At 36.7% G+C, this 12,356-nt stretch overlaps 1 protein-coding gene across 4 annotated transcripts in view; it reads right to left on the bottom strand.

The window, feature by feature from the left end:
- The window catches only part of QKI (QKI, KH domain containing RNA binding), a 103,284-nt gene that overhangs the window by 65,163 nt on the left and 25,765 nt on the right, over positions 1-12,356 (bottom strand). The gene's annotated exons all lie outside the window — the stretch shown is intronic.

Raw genomic sequence — 12,356 nt, 5'->3', positions numbered from 1 at the left:
AATGTGCACTAACAAAGGAAGCTGAAACAGTTCTTTCCTTAGGCTGAGCTTTCAAGCCAGTAACTGGAGTAAATAAAATGCTTTCCTAGCTGATTCCATGATCGCCAACCACCCTTCAAGATGTCTCTTGCAGGWGCCCAGATCCTTTTTCAAGGTCAGGAGAGCAGTAGACATTAAAAGAGATGCCTGATTCAGAGGTCTGTTCAAAAACCTGAAAAAAATCAGTTTAGCTCTGCAGCCCAGCTGTAAGCCCCAACATGTTCTGCAAAGTCAGATCCAAGAAAAAGCTGGAAAGGCTTTTTAGAAGAACTGACATTTATGAGCGAACAGATGAATGCGTGTGACAAATTATTTGACATTTTGAGGGTCTTCAAATTTGTGCTTTTTTTTTTTTTCCCCCTCTCCTTTAAAATGCTCAATGTGATTTTCTCTCCCTCCCCTTGCAATACAGGAGCCTTATTTAACCAGCCAGTAAGGTAAAACTCATTGCCTGTCAGCTTGCTGCTGATGCCCATGCAATGTTTATATTCCTTCTGCTGCTTCTTCCCTAAGGGTCACTATAAACAACTGTTTGAGCAGCAAACATARCCTGTGTATTTGAACTCATACCCACTACAGCGTAACATAAAAAATKATAAAGCTGACAGGGGGACCTGAATAATTCCCTCCCAGTGGTGCCTCTGCAAACGCTCCCTCATCTATTAAATGGTTCTCCAAGAAGACCTTAGGAAAATCCTGTATCCACCACTGTGAAACATCAGGATCCAAAAGCATACTCAAAATACACATCTGGCAAGATGGGTGATGTAGCATTGTCTAATCTAATTTACTATACTTGGTACTCCAACTTCCAAAAACAGCCAATTGCAAGTGGGTTTAAGAGGAACACAAGTAATATGACAAATATCACTCATTTAAAATCATTACACTTTATTCTACCTGGTAGATTCTTCTACTCTAAGTCATGAAACATACATTAGACTGCAAATAATAGGTCTGGAGCCTGCAATAACTAAATCAGACTTCCTTAATACAGCTGAAACACATAACCAATAGCAAATCTGTTTTCCTCTTCAAAAGGAAGAGGAAAATGCGTTTCTGCAGGTGTGTATAGAAGACAAGGCATAGTCTTCTATATATCTGATTTTTGTTAGAAATAGAATTGCCAAATTGAGGGGGTTTAATTTTTTTCCTTTTTTGTGTGTGGTTTTGTTTTTTTGTTTTAAGGAAGGTTAATTTTACTCCCAAATGAGCCATCCAAAAAGGTGCATTCCAAGATAAATTAAACTTACAGTTTAAAAGGCTGGATATTGAAAAATTCCACTAGTCAGGCTGCACAAACCAATTTTGATATTTGCAGTACCCTTGTGTCCTCACTSCATACTTATTTCCAGATTAGATTCAGTATTTCAAACCATGTAACTTTAAAATTTATCACTTATTTTGGTTTATAATTCGGCTTAAGACCTTTTCTGATTAATGCTGTTGTGAGTCAGTGTGAGCTGAGAGATTTAAGTTCTAGGTATTTTTGTCAGCCAAAATTTAAGTAAACATTCAATTCCAGTGTTGTCAGCTCGAAACATAAGAGTATTTTGCAGACACCTCAAAGACTGCTTGGTCATTTAAGGATCACATACTAGATGGAGAGTGAATACAGCATACTTCATCAACACAGAAAATAATTTCTTTTTCTCTATAAAATTCAATTTAAAATGTAAAATTTATTTGTCGACTACCAGAGCATTTAGTTCTTAAAACTATRTACTGGTATATTTCACAAGTTCAGCAAGGTAGTTAAAATGCCTGCCAAGATCCCCAGCCACCTACAAATTAAATTCGCTTGAACACATATGATTGTAAATATGAGGGGAATTTGAAATCAATAGCTCTGAATCTTAAGTGGCTCTGAAATAGTTCTGTCAAGTGGATCAATTATAACAGCCAGGTACTTCAGGTGGATTCAGACAGCTAAATGTGGCTTTTAATTCTTTAGCATTGTCTGATTGCCAGAAACGCATTAATACTTTCTGTACGGCTGCAGGACTGATAACCATTTAATAAAAACACTCCAAAGAGGCAACAAGCAATGSCAGAGCTGTTAATTATGTTACGGGTCCCATCTTTCAGAAAATGACTTCCTTCTTATACAMGACAAACATACAATTGCTAAAGTTTAAAGCAAATTTACCACAGAATGGACCCAGCGCTGTCATCACTTCTTTCAGTACACCACAGGTAAGCACCACAACAGCAGAAATACCAAGGGCCAATAATTCAAGGTATATGACCACATTTCCTGAGGGATAAATTTTATCTAGGGCAAAACACCAGGATCTGGAGTCTAGAGTTTAAAGGTCCCACAAATAGAAAACGAACCAGAATTTTGACACAGAGAAACACGGAAAACTAAAAAAAAAGAAAAAAAATATCTGTAACTAGAAGACCGTGTCCATGCTTGGGACAGGATCTAGGGAATTGCTCCTAGAGCTCCAAACTGCAGAGACAAGGTATGTACAACACCAAACGATACCAAGGGAGGACAGAAGAAGAGAAAGACCAGTTTTTAGCTTTTCATTTATAGCACTGGGGACTGATTTTGCTGGCTATCAAGCTGCTATCAATAGTGTTAAAAAAAAAATCCAACCAAGAAAACCACCATAATGCCAACATCAAATCAATACTGAAGAAAAATACTTCAAGAAAACCCTCCGAACAGTTAAATAATCCCATACTAGATAYCCAATTCCATGAAATGCTGACCTCGTTGGAAACAATCGCATCAACTTTGTGCCACACCCTGTGACCACAGAACAGTACAAAAGATTTCGAAGAAAGTAACACCTACATCAGACTCACCAGACAGAAAAAAACCATCCTAATATTTGACATTAAGTATTTCTATCCAAACATTTAAGTTATATGCACTCACTGCCCACATGCCAGATAAAGGCACTCAATTAACAGGCTGTTCTTTGCTCTTGAAGAAAAATCCCTTCCCCTTGCAAGCAAAAATACCACTAGCATAACAAAATGATGCCTAAAAGGACAGTTTGGTTCATAATTACATTGCCTATTTTYAGTTATGTCAGGAATCAAAAATGTTTCAGGAATTCTAGCTGAGATACCAATTAATCTTAACCTTTCATTTCTACTCATTTCTCATGTCACACCTACAGCCTACCTACAGAAACCTCCAGACAAGTCTGAGAGCAGCAGGGCTATCCACTCTAGCACACCTCTTCAAAAGCTGCTGCATTCAGAGTTCACGTTCCAGTAATTTCAAGGCAAGTAAATGGGTGAATTTGCATTATCACCCTCACTCTCAGGAAATAATTTTCTTTATATATTTTTGCTGATAGATTTTTTCTTCCCTTTCAGATGGTCTTATGCATGCTAAATAATTTTAACTGTTAGTAGCACGAAAGGTGTGTCATTATTTCCTTCTGCCTCATGTAATCTTCCTTGCCTGTCTTACTCAGATTCCCCAGATAAAACTCTGTTTTTAAACACCAGTGTTTGTATCATTTGCTAGCATAATGCAAATATATAGTGTTGCTAGAAACCAAAACTCAATTTAGTGCACTTTCATGTCATCTAATTGTATTTTCAGAGAATAAATGAAGCACCATAGAAATTAAGCCTCCTTTATTACAATAATTTATAAAGCACATGACCATGGAGAAGGAGGCAATCAAGGACCAAGATGGAAAAAGACAGCCAGAGAAGATTTCTGTAGAGAACTAGGAGGACCTTTACATCAAACCATGGAAAATTAATATAATTTATGGAACAAAAGAGAAATTCACGAACGAGGGAAAAAAAAAACCAAAAAGCTGACCCAGAGCCAAAGTAGCATAAACATTAGGAAGGAGGAAGGAAGGGAAGAAGGGAGGAAAGGAGGGAGGCTCAGGCTCATCAGGAAGTGGTCACAGCATCCAGCCTGACAGAGTTTAAGAAGCACTTGGACAATGCTCCTGGGCACAGGGTGTGATTCTTGGGGTGTCTGTGCAGRGTCAGGGGTTGGACTCGATGATTTTGAGGGGTCCCTTCCAACTCAGTATATTCTATGTTTCTATGTTTTTTCCTTGTTGAGTCTTACAATCTCCTGTAGCTTTTGCTACGAAAATGTAACTGCTCCTTATATTCTACACTACTGTACATACATTCACTCCCCAGAAGTGTTAGTTTTTCATACATCAAAAGATCTTTGTGTTTCCCAGTGACTGTGTCAAATTCATGACATTTTTATACTGACTAAACATCTCCCTGTACTGATTCCATCCATTTTTATCAACATAATTTTCTATATAATTCCATAACACCTTCTAATGACACCAACCAATAATYTGATATTCCCATTTTTTTCCTACAGCAAGAGTGTTCTGCTAACTTCAGCTGCCASTTAAACCATTCTGTTAGGCCCATGAAAGCTATTGCCTCAATGCAGTCAATGTTTTGCGGATCTTACTTTCAACTCCCAAAACCAGCCCAATGTTTTCTTCATTTCAAGCTGTTAATATAAGGACAAGACTTTGTTTGTCTTGTAGGAATATAATGCTGAATTGACTTATGAGTTAAATTACATTCAAGAATCACTAACATCAACAAAAGCATCAAGAAAGCATAAATACTGCGTGTTGTGTTTGTTCCATGGCAAGTCTGTGGCACTTAGATCAGCTAATTTATACAGAATATCAGATTCTATTAAGTTAAACAGTCTCCAAGCATCGCTTGGAGTGTTCTACTACTGCAAGAGTAACAAGCTCTCTCTAACAGAAATACAGATTTGTGTACGTGGCCTTACCAAACATTTAAATAAGCTTTCATCCTTCCATGCATATACTTAACACACACTTTAAACAGAACTGTTCTCAGTTGTAAGCAATTTTTAAAGATACATTCAGTGTGCATGCACTTCAGTGAGTCCTACTTTTATCAAAACATTCCCCATTTACTGCCTAAAAAGACGTGAAAATACGTAAAAATTAGGAGACAGAAATGGCTAATTACTCTCAAGAAAGGTTAACAAAGATGTTCATCTGTCAATAAATCGCCCCCTCGATCTTAAAAGTGTAAAGACTAAAAAGATCATCTTGCACCTATAGCTGGATAAACTGTAAAGTGAGGATACTGTCCTACCACAGCCTCATTAACAYCTACACAGATACTTGAATTTCCTTCATATGCTTGCTTMATAGACTGTACTGTAGGCCATACACAGCAGAAGTAGCTAGAGATCAATGATACCCATTTCAATCCAAGTCTAGGCATGACAAAGGTTAATACTAAGCCACAAAACCTAGGGAAAGTCACCATCTATAAACAAGTACAAACTGATTAGTCATTTTAGGAATTACAATCTGTGATTGTTATCATTCAGTTAACAAGGAATCCAGTATCTTGCTGCAATGAAACCGATTACTTGTCTCTGTTTGGAAAACAATAACATAGCACAAATATCTCTATCCTCTTAATGTTCAATTAGTAATTTAAGTATTTGGTTTCAGCAATAGTGGTATTTTTTTTTTGCACTTACTCTTTTACTCCATGCTAAATAGCCTTACAATCAGTCTCAATGGAATGGCTAAATCTGACCCWGAGGAGCCATACCCACTATGGTAAACAACCACCTGCCTATATTCTGCCTGCTAGAAGCCCCCCAAAAAATAAGGAGAACCAAGAACTGCCAGGAACTGACAGCTGCTGAGAAATCACACAGGTAATGATGCCTTCCCCTCTGAAACAACAAGTTCTAACTCCATTCTCACATTTAAGTAGACTCAATCTTCATGCAGCACAAGAGAATTCCCACGAGCCTCAAACTAAGCATGGCCTTTCCCACACAGAATTGCAAGCACAGTTGTGTAATACCAAACAAACACACTGAAAATGCAAACCTGAATACAAATTATTTCTGGTAAGCAMGATTATCACAGCATTAATTCTTAAGAAAGTTACAAATGTTAGTATGAAARAAGTTTCAGGTTACAGTAGATTTCCATTATTTAAATCTTGCTTCACTACTTTGCTAGACAAAGTAAAATGCAGATAGATGTTTGCAGACAATGTCGTCAGTATCTCAAAACAATTCTGTATGCATAGTCTCCCAAGCCTTTCAAAACTTCTATTCAAACGCCAGATACAAAACACTGCKAGCTGTAACCTGGTCAACCTTTCACAACACAATTAACACACTGTGCTTCCCAGCTAACAAAAGCTTAGGAGCAATTCTGCAGAAAGAGAATCTCCATGCTGCAGGATGAGTCAATTCCCATTCAACAGGCATAGCATTTTAATTTATAAACCAGATTTGTTTATACACTGATGTTCAGGCAGTGATTCAGGATTCCTTTGATATACTTTTTCTACTACACTTCATGCTACTTTTCTCCTATTTCAAGATTATCTAGATTCTCTTGCCGCTTGATCAGAAGGTTTTTTTCCCTCACAGGGAACTGACAGAAAAACAAATATAAGCAAAGCATAATACAAGTTGATTTCAACTAGCATTCCCTTTGATTAGACTCCTCTAGTCTACAGTTTCCAGCGTATTTAATGACATTAAAGAAGTATTTTGTTAAAGTCAGTTATTTCCATATTTAATTAGCTCAATAACGAATTTAACTGCTCTCAGAACGAAATGACACATTAATGAATTTTTGATAGCAAAGTTAATCATAGCCAAAGGCTTCAGCTACTTTTTACATTACATAGGAAAGCCCACGTTTTAGTTAAAATCTGCTCCAAACGGCAATTTTGTATTGAGCTCATGCAGAAATATATCCAATATATATTGGATATATTCAGTATGTAGCCAATAAAGGGCAAAAGTATGTAAGAAATAAACCATCTARAAGATGCATTGCATCAGATACGTATCAGTAATTTTTTCTGAATGACTAATATTGCCTTGTAATAATTTTTAAGGTCCTCAGGCACCTAATTTTTTTTTCCCTTCAAAATAAAGCCATTCTGCTCTTGAAAGTAAAAGTTCCCCTGGCTGCTATGAAAATGCTCTGAAATAAATTACTTCAAATCAGAACCACTTGTCAAATCTTATAAAACTCAGGAAAACGTTCTCYTCTTGTAAAATTTGCATTCCCATACATACCTATCCTGGTTGTGCCTGCATTCTTCACTACTGTCAATGTGAACTGAACATTTTTTACTTAAAGAAAAGATGTATGAGGGTAAGATTCCAAAGATAATACTCTAGAAACTGTGGAGTACAAGATCCCCATGAACAGGCTTAAAGGAGTCTGCTGTCAGTGAGAAATAATATCTATTACCTTTAGCACAATCTAGTAAAAACTGTGTTTCAAATAATTAAAATTATAGTAGTATTTAGCATTTAATTATGTCATTAAATCAGTAACTTGATATGAGGATTTTTTTTCTGTGATCACCTTTTTTTCTTTGTTTATGCTATTAGCTAGTGGAAACTCTTGAGAGGGTCACTGCTCAAATATCACCTGGGATATAACTCAAGAGACTTTTGTTTTGCCTGTGAAAAAGAGAAAAAGGCCATACTTCAACAACTCTTTAATAAAAATATTAATAATGATAAAAACCCCCAGCTTTACAATTCCTCTTGTATTCTAAGTAACTAGTTACAAATGAAATTAAGGGTTTGAAATTGGAAAAGCCCATTTTCTGAAGTACTCACTATTGAAAAAAGAACCAAAACAAACTAGCTTACACACAAACAAAAATTTTTTTATCACACCTTACGTTTTACAATGAACCTCTAGGAAGGCAAAGCAGTATCAACCACCAAGTATATTCTTAAACATATGTATTAAGACAGCAGCTGCAACACACTGAATATGTAAGTTTACAAGAATATGACTTTTTTGTTYAGAGTTTGTTTACAGATAAAAGGCCAGTTATGTAGTGGTCGAAAATTAGGTATGAAGAAATTCTCTCAAGCCTGGTCAGTCTGAGAGATCTGACTTAATGAAGACATCCATACTTATGAGAAAGTGTGTTTAGAGGAAATATCACCGCAGAAGATGCTGAATGCTGAAGTTAATTGTTTCCAGGGTAGTATCTTAAAAAATTCATTCTGACTGCCTTAAATTATTTTCTATTTTGAGTTTATAACCTGAAAGCAGTCGACTCAGGATTTGCTGCATGAGCCGTATCTCAATCTTAGCTAAGGAGCCYGCTCATACAGTGACTGTTAATGTACACAGAAGTTGATAACAATTAAAACGAATGTAGCGGTCTCTTATGTAGAGACAGTTACAGCTTTGATTTGTAACAGAAATTACTAAAGCAGAATGCAGCATCTCACACATGCTGAGCKGCTGCTCCACACTGTCTAAATCAGTCAATTTCCAGTATCGAGAGGTCACTTTTAATAAACAGCACCCTTAAGGATGGATACTGRCAAGGGATTCTGCTAGTTATAGTTCTAAATGTAAAAGCAAGCATCTGACCTCCAGAAAACTCCACCAGCATTGTCAAAAAGGGACTTTTTTTTTTTTTTCATAGAAAGACAGTCACTCTGGTCATGTATTATGAATATGGAGTTGCTTTTCACTTCCTATGAGCCCAGTCATTTAAAGTATTTTTTCTACCACTGTTTCTAATTCTTATCCCAGCTTTGCAACTAGTTTCAAAAATTTTTAAAGCTGCCATTCGAAACCACAATTTGTCAACAGAGGAACTTGCAATCATTGAACACCACTGGCATGCTTTTGTGTAGAGGCACAGGTTAGAGGCAACAGGCCCCAGCCAAGCAATTCATTCCCAGAATAGAAGAACAATGATGGCTGGTCAGCCTTGCATTTTGRAACACAGAACAACCTCATGTGCTACTTCATATGCTAAACATATTCCATTTCAACATGTGTGTCAGCACCAGACCTTTATGATTTCTTCACACATAGTACTTTTCAAGGATTATAACAATTAAGCATTTTGTATTTAAGGTGACAGTAAAAGGGCTTGTTAACAAAATGCACTACAGCGTATTATCTGATGTCAGTAACATCACTTTATCAGCTGAACTGAATATTTAAGACTTTCCACTGGAAAACAAAGTTTATCAGAGGATATGTCAAAGCCTAGAAGGTAATGAAATATTGCAAACAAAGAATACCATACAGCATGTAAATTTAATACAGTATTCAGATCACAAGACAGCTAAATTTTTCCACTCTGGTATTTTCCTCAAACTTTGTGCAGGTACCAAAGACAGGGTTTTTCTAATTCCTTTTTAGCCATACTATAAAAACAGGAAAATGGACAGTTCAAAGAAAYGGAATTATCAATTTACTGTAACAACTGTGCACAAGTCAAAGGCCAAGACTGGTACTAACTGAGAGCTTGTCTTTCATTAAACCTTATGTTTCTGCTTGCAACATGAACAGGGTTGTAGGAACAAGTTGGAGCAAGTAGGTCAGAAATCACAAGTCAGTTCAAATTATCTAATGTGGAGTGAAATGCAAGAGCCTTAAAGATGTTACAGAGGATGAAGAAACAGAGTTCTTCAAAGTTAGAACTGCATAGCTGCCTGCCCTTCTATTTGAAATTATTGTAAGAAAAAAATTCACTGAGGCATCCTAATGAGATGTTTCCTCATGAAGTAAAATAATGGTGCTCTCTCATCACACTCTGTTTGATGGGAGATTCTTGTCCAAAAGTAGGAAGAAACAAGAAAAAACAACGGAGTCGACCAAGGCTGCCACAAGCCAGTAGYCTGTTAATGTTGGGCTTCATCCCCCCTCTAAAGTGAGATAAAGGCAGAGTGATAACACAGGACTGACTCCCCAAAATCATGTCAATGCCTGCTTTACGGAATTCATGTAAGACAAGGGAGATGTAAAAAAAATGTTTTGCTTATYCATCATTAGACAGTCTTCACTATAAGCATTCTTTAACTGGTGTACAAGTTACTAGKTCTCTTCTCTACCTAATGAAAGATCCATTCAGACTAAGCAAAAAAAATGCCTCAGTCTTAATAAAGTTACACATTCATTAGCTTTTGATGAATGCCTGCAATCCCYTTCCCTTCCCCAATACTCTCCTTCAAGTACCCCTAGGCTCTAATCACAATATTCTCAGTAATTAAGGTTTTGATTTTAAATTTGTTGAAAGCTGCCTAGAGAGATGTTCTGATTACCAGMTGAGCCTCAAATACAAACAATTTGAGGATTTCCCCTGCTTTCTGGGGAGAATCTGTCAGCAASTTTCAAGATATGATGCCAGTTCAAGTGTTTTGGCCATGTGACAAAGAGTTCTAATCCATTACTTCTTTCATAGGATCACACAGCAAAGCAAAATTCTCTACAGAGCATACCTAGATTGTTTATTTTCCAGCATGTCAATATTTGTACTTTCTCTTGGATTCTGCAACCACGAGCAAGGCAGGGAAAATGCCTGGACAGTTTATTCAAGGAGATGGTATTTAGTACTATGTAACTATCATGCAAGATTGACACTGCTTTAATAATTAACTCCTTCCCACTCCTTCTTTTATAATTAGCACTGGGAAATCAGGTTTGCAGATATAAAACATASGCACAAAATACACATAGAAAGTTAACCTGCATCTCTTTATCTCCTCCAAATTTCAAAACTATTCAGTGAAAAACAGAAAAAAAATCCCAAGCAGTGACATTTCTAAACAACACTGACTCTAGAGCAAGGAAAGGGTTTTAGAAAAGAATTAGTGTATCCTATCCTATCATGAAAAAAATAATTAAACTTCTGTATTTTGCACTTTGAAGTTCATTAGCATTTTGYAGTACAACATGCAAAGAGAGAAACCCCTCAAGAAAATGAAAAAAAGGTGGTTATCATTAAATAGCACAGACTGTCAAGAAAGTTGATCATCTTGCACTGCAAGACTAGGGAGATCATCTGCAAGTAAAATTCATCAGGAAAAGAAGAAAGAATCAATAGCAAGAAGTGTAACTGTGCTCCAAACTGACAGATGTCACTCATTCTTTCTTCAGTCTGTGATCATTATGTCTTAAATTAGCTTCCAAATCACTATTTTTACAAGAAAAATCTTATTGATGTGCATCATAATCAATGAAATCCTTCCTAGTTCATCAACAATGGTACAGCACCAAAAAGTCCACTCTGAARAATGTAAACTAATAACAAATACAAATCACCTCAGGAGAGCAAATGAGCTATAAAAATATWAGGAATGGATGGCATGAAAATCATTTTGATAAAGAAAATTATTTGGCACTCAACACTGGTTTACAACCAGTATCATACTGTTTGGTATACAAATACATTATTCTGTGATATCATTCAAATACATTCCACTCTGCAGTATTATCTCATTAAATTATCAACGGTCAAGTACTTTATGCTMAAAAATTATGAGAGAGCCAACTTAGAAGCTGTAATGGGCATTCAAGTGCTGACTGGATCAATTTGTAGTTTTAAATGTGCACAAAGTTTTATCTGACCTGCCATACTTGTCCTTGTTGAAGCTAGTTTTCTTTTCTCGCTAAACTTAAAAAAACAGTTGACTTGCTCAGAAGATCTCCCATCTCCTCTAATCTTCTTCTTAAATACAAMACTCCCACTGCATCCTTTATTCAGTTGCCTATTCTTCTGTGAACAGTCAAAAAAATAAATTAAAAAAAAAAACAAACAAAAAACATGGAGAGTAGGGGAAATCAGTCAAAAAATACTTTATCAGAGAGGAAATCTGCCCAAGCTGTCTAGACAGATGACTCCTCACAGGACAGAACCAGTGGTGGGAGGACACTACACCCGACAGCCACCTGGACATGTCCCAGGGAACCTGGGCATGGTGACTCTGCCTGACCAGGGGAACCTCCACCACTCTGGGATACTGTAACAGATATTTCACAAAYTCCAAAGCCTACAAGAATGGTAGAATAAGACAAAGGATGGTGACAGTATTACAGCAGATTACAAAAACAAGAGACATTAAATGAAATTTGAAGGTAACACATTTATAAGCTATGGGAAGAAGGAGCCGCTTAACTGGGGAGACATTAACTCTCTATTGCACTTGTAATGTACTACAAATGTATCAATAGAATGCATTATGTGGCTGACAACAAAACAGGGGGGGTCTCCTAAAAGAGAACCAAAAGAAAAATTATTTCTGGGAACAAAGAAGAAACACTCAAAATTACAGAGGGATGTTGGTGAAACTTCAGCAGCATAGCCAGAGGCAGAGGGAAATGGCAAGAAAATAAACATAGAAAAACAGAGTTAGGATGAGAGGAACCTGATATTCAGGAAGGCTCTACCATGTGGTTTCCCTATTCATAAGGCCAGAGCATGCATATTACAGSACAAGGCAAGAACAGCCCTAATTACTTTGCAACTCCGCCTGAACACAAAACAAAACC

Source organism: Malurus melanocephalus, unplaced genomic scaffold, assembly GCF_030028575.1.
Source record: "Malurus melanocephalus ecotype Western Australia unplaced genomic scaffold, MMel_1.1 scaffold_5, whole genome shotgun sequence".
Classification (NCBI taxonomy): domain Eukaryota; kingdom Metazoa; phylum Chordata; class Aves; order Passeriformes; family Maluridae; genus Malurus; species Malurus melanocephalus.
The sequence above is the reverse complement of the archived record's forward strand: the minus strand, read 5'-3'. Positions and strand labels throughout refer to the sequence as shown.